Source organism: Chlorocebus sabaeus, chromosome 25, assembly GCF_047675955.1.
Source record: "Chlorocebus sabaeus isolate Y175 chromosome 25, mChlSab1.0.hap1, whole genome shotgun sequence".
Classification (NCBI taxonomy): Eukaryota; Metazoa; Chordata; class Mammalia; order Primates; family Cercopithecidae; genus Chlorocebus; species Chlorocebus sabaeus.
Window position 1 is genome coordinate 3,615,822 of NC_132928.1, and position 6,000 is coordinate 3,621,821.

Sequence of the window (6,000 nt, forward strand, 5' to 3'; positions counted from 1 at the left end):
ACGTTATCTTAATCATTTGTTGTTTTCCACTAGAGGAATTTGAGTATCTGTGTATGCAACCATGTCTTTATTTTTGTGTTATCAAAAATAAACCTGGGGCCAGGTGCGGTGGCTCACACCTGTAATCCCAGCACTTTGGGAGGTCGGGGTGGGCGGATCACCTGAGGTCAGGAGTTTGAGACCAGCCTGGCCAACACGGTGAAACTCCGTCTCTACTAAAAATACAAAAATTAGCCAGGCATGCTTGTGGGTGCCTGTAATCCCAGCTACTTGGGAGGCTGAGGCATGAGAATTGCTTGAACCCAGGAGGCAGAGGTTGCAGTGAACCAAGATCGCACCACTGCACTCTAGCCTGGGTGATGGGGCCGGACTCCACCTCAAAAATAAAAATAAAAATAAAAAAATAAATCTGGGGGCATATATAGCTGTGCTGTGTGTAGCTCTGACATATTTATTTGCGACTGGCTCCTGCATTTCTCCTTGGTGGGAAATGTACGTGTTGACATTAGGATTCAACTTGGTTATTACGCCGACCTGAGCTGCTCTTAGACCAGGCAGGCAAAAGAGACCTCTGCCCAGAGTCTGCATCTAGAAAACACAAAAACACAAGGCTAGGGGAAGAGGAGGACAAAATCCCAGCCCTCACCCTGGAAATTCAGAGAAAAAGTGGCTGCTTTTGTTCTAGGTTCATCTCCCCAGATCATCCTTAGTGTTCAGGCAGATGGGGTCCAGGAGGCGTCCTTCCTCCCCAGCTCCATTCTCGTAGGTGTAGTTAGCGGGGCTCCTAGAACTGCCTGGAAGTCCTGAGTGGGCACAGCAAGGTATGGGGAGGAGACTCCTCCACCCAGCTTCCGAGGAGTTGACAGATCCTTCAGGCCAGCCCCTGTGCTGTGGCAGCACGATTTCGGGGGCCGTGTTTCTGTGGTTGCGCAAGAGGATGAGGCTGTAAGGTGGGCCTCCGCGGCTCCATGCTCCAGTTTTGTCTTTGTGCGAAGGGACTCAGGGCACATACTGACCGACATGATCAAAGTGAGCATCAAACCTTAGACTCCCAAAGTATATTTATTTGAATAAAATATAACTGTTAGGCACTTTGGGAGGCTGAGGCAGGAGGATCTTTTGAGTCTGAAAGTTCGAGACCAGTCTGGGCAACATAGTGAGACCTCATCTCTATTAGAAATATGGATAGATAAATAGACAGATAATCACTGTTATATTTTTTTATATTGGAGTTCTGTGTAAGATTGTATTGACAAAAGCATTCACTGATGAAAGTTCGCAGGCATTAATTTTTATATCACTATATAGAAATAGGAATTTTGGAAAAATGGATAGCTCTTAACTGAGTCAAGTGGGAAAAAAGATGGAGATGATTCTGAGATACAAGAATGAAATATTGTACCTGTTGTCAGAAGAGGAAGGACATAAAATTTTTGTAGAGATTGTAAAATCATTAATGCAAAAACAAAGATTATGCCTAGGAAAAAATGACAAGAAGGAAAATACAGGTTAATGTTTCCTAAAATTTTCCTTGGCGGTATGAAGGTGGATTGTTTTCCCCTCTTCCCAATCTTATATGTTATTCTAAGCTTTCTATGATCACATTTTTTTTTTTTTTTTTTTTTGAGACAGAGTCTCGCTCTGTCACCGAGGCTGGAGTGCAGTGGTGTGATCTCAGTCTCAGCTCACTGCAACCTCTGCTTCCTAGGTTCAAGCAATTCTCCCGCCTCAGCCTCCCAAGTAGCAGGAATTACAAGCATGCACCACCACGCCCAGCTAATTTTTGTATTTTTAGTAGAGATGGGGTTTCACCATGTTGGCCAGGCTGGTCTTGAACTCCTGACCTCAGGTGATCCACCTGCCTTGGCCTCCCAAAGTGCTGGGATTACAGGTGTGAGCCACCACACCTGGCCCGGATACACTTTTAGAATAGTAAAAAAAAGTTAGGGCTTTTTTGTTGGAATATGTATATCATGATGATTTAGTTCAGTTTTATTCAACAAGTGCCTGCGGAGCACCTGCTCTGTGCTCTGCTCTATACCAGCCCGGGATGCCTCCCTCACTGAGAGAATCTCCTAGCAAGAGCAGGTGGCGATGATGTGACTGCAGTTGTTGTACACACACAACGTGCAGTAATGAAGTGCAGTCATCAGGAGAGTGGATGGAGGTGTGGCATTCCATCTGGTGGAGTGAAGCGAGGTCACTGGGGAGGTGAATTGAGCCCTGGGTTTTAAAAGCTATCTCCCAACCCAGGCAAAACATGGAGGCCAAATGACAAGGTTCTTAAGAAGAAATAGCATTTCCATGCCACACAGCGATGTATAAATAAATCCTCTCCTACTAAGAGCCAGTGCCCAGGGCTGGCTGAGGTGGCGAGGTTTCGCTGCTGGGCTCCCCCCATAATCTTCTTCGGACTCTCCCAAGCCTCCTCCAACACACAATCTGAATAAAACACTGCTCAAATGCCTTATCTCATTTGCTTCGCACTGCAACCCTTTAACGTAGATACTGTTATCATCCCCATTTTACAGGTGAGGAAACCGAAGCTGACAAATATTAAGTAAGCAGCCCAAGGGCACGCAGGTCAGAGAGGGCAGAGCTGGGGCGAAGCCAAGGCCTTCCAACTCTGAGTCCACAAGCTTCTGTTCTGCCTGCGGCCTCCTTGCCGCCGACCCTGCTCTGGTCCAAGCTGGCGTCAGTGGGGCTCCCCCTCTGAAGGGTGGTCCTAGAGTCCTACCGAGGCCAGCTTCTCCAGACAACGCCTGTGGCGCCCCATGCTCTCAGCCGGTCAGGCCCAGCCCTCCTCCAGAGAAGGAACCAGAAAGAGCCCTGCCCTCAGGACCTCTGTTTCCCCCTCTGGCTCTGTTGGCCCCAGGGCGGTTCTGGATGGGACCCCTTTCCTGAGGTTCCTCCCACCCCTTGGGAACCAAGAGCTTCTCCTTACTGTGGACTGGTGGCTTTGTGTTCTGCCCACCTGCAATCAGAGTCCACCTTGTGCCTACCCCAGGGCACAGCAGCATGGGCTGACCACTGGGACCTAGCTACAGAGAGCAGAGGCTCACAGCCCATTCAGCCTCTCCAAGCCTCAGCTCCCTTGTTTGCAATTTATAGGACACAGGTCCTGCCTCATATGATGGTTTCTGGAACTCTGCAGATGATTTCCCTAAAGCACCCATCACAGTGCCTGGCACCTTCCTGTGCTCAGGGACTGGAATGTCGCCCTCTACCATTAGACAACGCCCCCGGGAGTCAGGAGGAAATGCAGCTCACTGAGCCAGGCTCCACTGGAAAGAGAGCTGAAGGGTCATGGGGTCTGAGGCCAGGCACCCTCAGACCCCATGACTGGACTTGGGGACTTGCAGTGGCCTTGCCTGTCGGTTTTTGTTTTTTTTTTTCGAGACAGAGTCTTGCTCTGTCATCCAGGCTGGAATGCAGAGGTGCCGTCATAGTTTCCTGCAACCTCAAACTCCTAGACTCAAGTGATCCTCCCGTCTCAGCCTCCTGAGTAGCTGGGACTACAGATGTGCACCACCATACCTGGCTAATATTTATTTAGTTATTTATTTCTTGTAGAGACGGAGTCTTGATATGTTTCCTAGGATGATCTTGAACTCCTGGCCTCAAATGATCCACCCACCTTGGCCTCCCAAAGCGCTGGGATTATAGGCATGAGCCACTGCACCCTGCCTTGTTGTCCTGTGGATTTTAAAATCTTGTTGAAAAAAATGATGTACCTTTTGTTTTCTTTGAGACAGGTCTCACCCTGTTGCCCAGGCTGGAGTGCAGTGGCAGGATCTCAGCTCACTGCAACCTCTGCATCCCAGGTTCAAGTGATTCTCCTGCCTCAGCCTCCTGAGTAGCTGGTACTACAGGAGCACTAGCACGCCCAGCTAATTTTTATATTTTTAGTAGAGATAGGGTTTCACCATCTTGGCCAGGCTGGTCTTGAACTCCTGACCTCATGATCCACCCACCTGGACCTCCCAAAGTGCTGGTATTACAGGCGTGAGCCACTGTGCCTGGCCTAATTTCTGTATTTTTAGTAGAGACGGGGTTTCACTATGTTGGCCAGGCTGGTCTCGAACTCCTGATCTTGTGATCCGCCTGCCTTGGCCTCCCAAAGTGCTGGGATTACAGGTGTGAGCCACCGCACCTGGCCAGGATTTCCTTTCTTTTTAAGGCTGAATAATATTCCATTGTATGAATAGACTACATTTTGTTTATCCATTTGATTTGTTTGTTTTGAGATGGATTCTCACTGTTGCCCAGGCTGGAGTGCAGTGGCCTGATCCCAGCTCACTGCAACCTCTGCCTCCAAGGTTCAAGCGATTTTCCTGCCTCAGACTCCCAAGTAGCTGAGATTACAGGTGCACACAACTATGCCTGGATAATTTTTGTATTTTTAGTAGAGGTGGGATTTCACCATGTTGACCAGGCTGGTCTCGAACTCCTGACCTCAAGTGATCCACCGGCCCTGGCCTCACAAAATGTTGAGATTACAGGTGTGAGCCACTGCGCCTGGTTTGATTGTTTTTTTAAATGCAAATCAGACCTTGTCACTCTTTTGCTTGAAGCTCCTCAGTGGTTGCCTATGGCTGTCAAGGTCAGAGCCTCACCACGGCCTGGGTTTCCTCCTGTGGTCCCTGGCCCTCGCCTCCTGCTCTATCCTTATTGTGAACCACACCAAGCCCTTTCTCAACCCCGCCCCTTGCTCCCTCTGTCTGGAACTACCTTCCCAGTCCTTTTTTGTGCTGTTCATTCTCAAGTCACCTCCTCAGTGAGCCCTCCCTAGTTGCTCCCTTTCATCATCCTGTTTTCTTCCTCCCCATTATCTGGTTTCCCTGGAGGCTTTTGGAATGTGGGCTTCATGGCAAAGGCCTATCAGGGTCACTGCTGTGTTCAGGGCTCAGTAAGGATGCCTCGGTGCGCCTGACTGCGGAACGGGCCGGCTGGCTGGGGGTGTCACCTGGTGAGATTTGTTGTCACTTGCTCACTTGTCCTAGATGCTGTTTATAAAAATACTAACAGAACCAGGCACGGTGGCTTATGCCTGTAATCTTAGCATTTTGGAAGCCCGAGGCAGGCAAATCCCTTGAGCCCAGGTGTTTGAAACCAGCTTGGGCAACAGGGCAAAACCCTGTCTCTACTAAAAAAAAACAAAAAACAAAATTAGCCAGGCATGGTGGTGCGCATATAGTCCCAGCTACTTAGGAGGCTGAGTGGGAGGATCACCTGAGCCTGGAGAGGTTGAGTCCGCAGTGAGCTATAATTGCATCACTGCACTCCAGCCTGGGTAACAGAGTGAGACCCTGTCTCAAAGATAAATAAATAAATAAATAAATAAATAAATAAATAAATAAATAAATAAAGTAATAGTAGAAGGTGGTGTATGGCCTTGGAAAAGGCTGAGTTCGACGGCTAGGAAGGCTAGTTTTCCCCTCTCTTCCTCTTCCTCACATTCATACCCTCCAGATCATGGGGCTGGACTGAAGGTCTCAGTTTCTCCTTGCGTCCCATCAAGGAGGGTGATGCTGACAGCAGGCATCCTCTCCTGACTTCCCAGCAGTTTTGTGAAGATGTGGGGGAGAGGACAGGCACGGTGACTCACACCTGTAATCCCAGCACTTTGGGAGACCGAGGTGGGTGGATCACCTGAGGTCAGGAGTTCAAGACCATCCTGGCCAACATGGTGAAACTCTGTCTCTACCAAAAATACAAAAATTAGCTGGGTGTGGTGGCAAGTGCCTGTAACCCCAGCTACCGGGAGGCTGAGACAGGAGAATCACTGAACCCAGGAGGCGGAGGTTGCAGTGAGCTCAGATCACACCATTGCACTCCAGCCTGGGTGACAAAGCAAGACTCTCTGTCTCAAAAAAAAAAAAAAAAAAAAAAAAAAGGAAAGAGAGAGATGTAGGGGAGAGAGAAATGAAGAATATCGGGGGGAAATGAAGAGCTTAAAAAATATAACTACAAAATCTTTTAGCCACGGGGGAAAAAAAG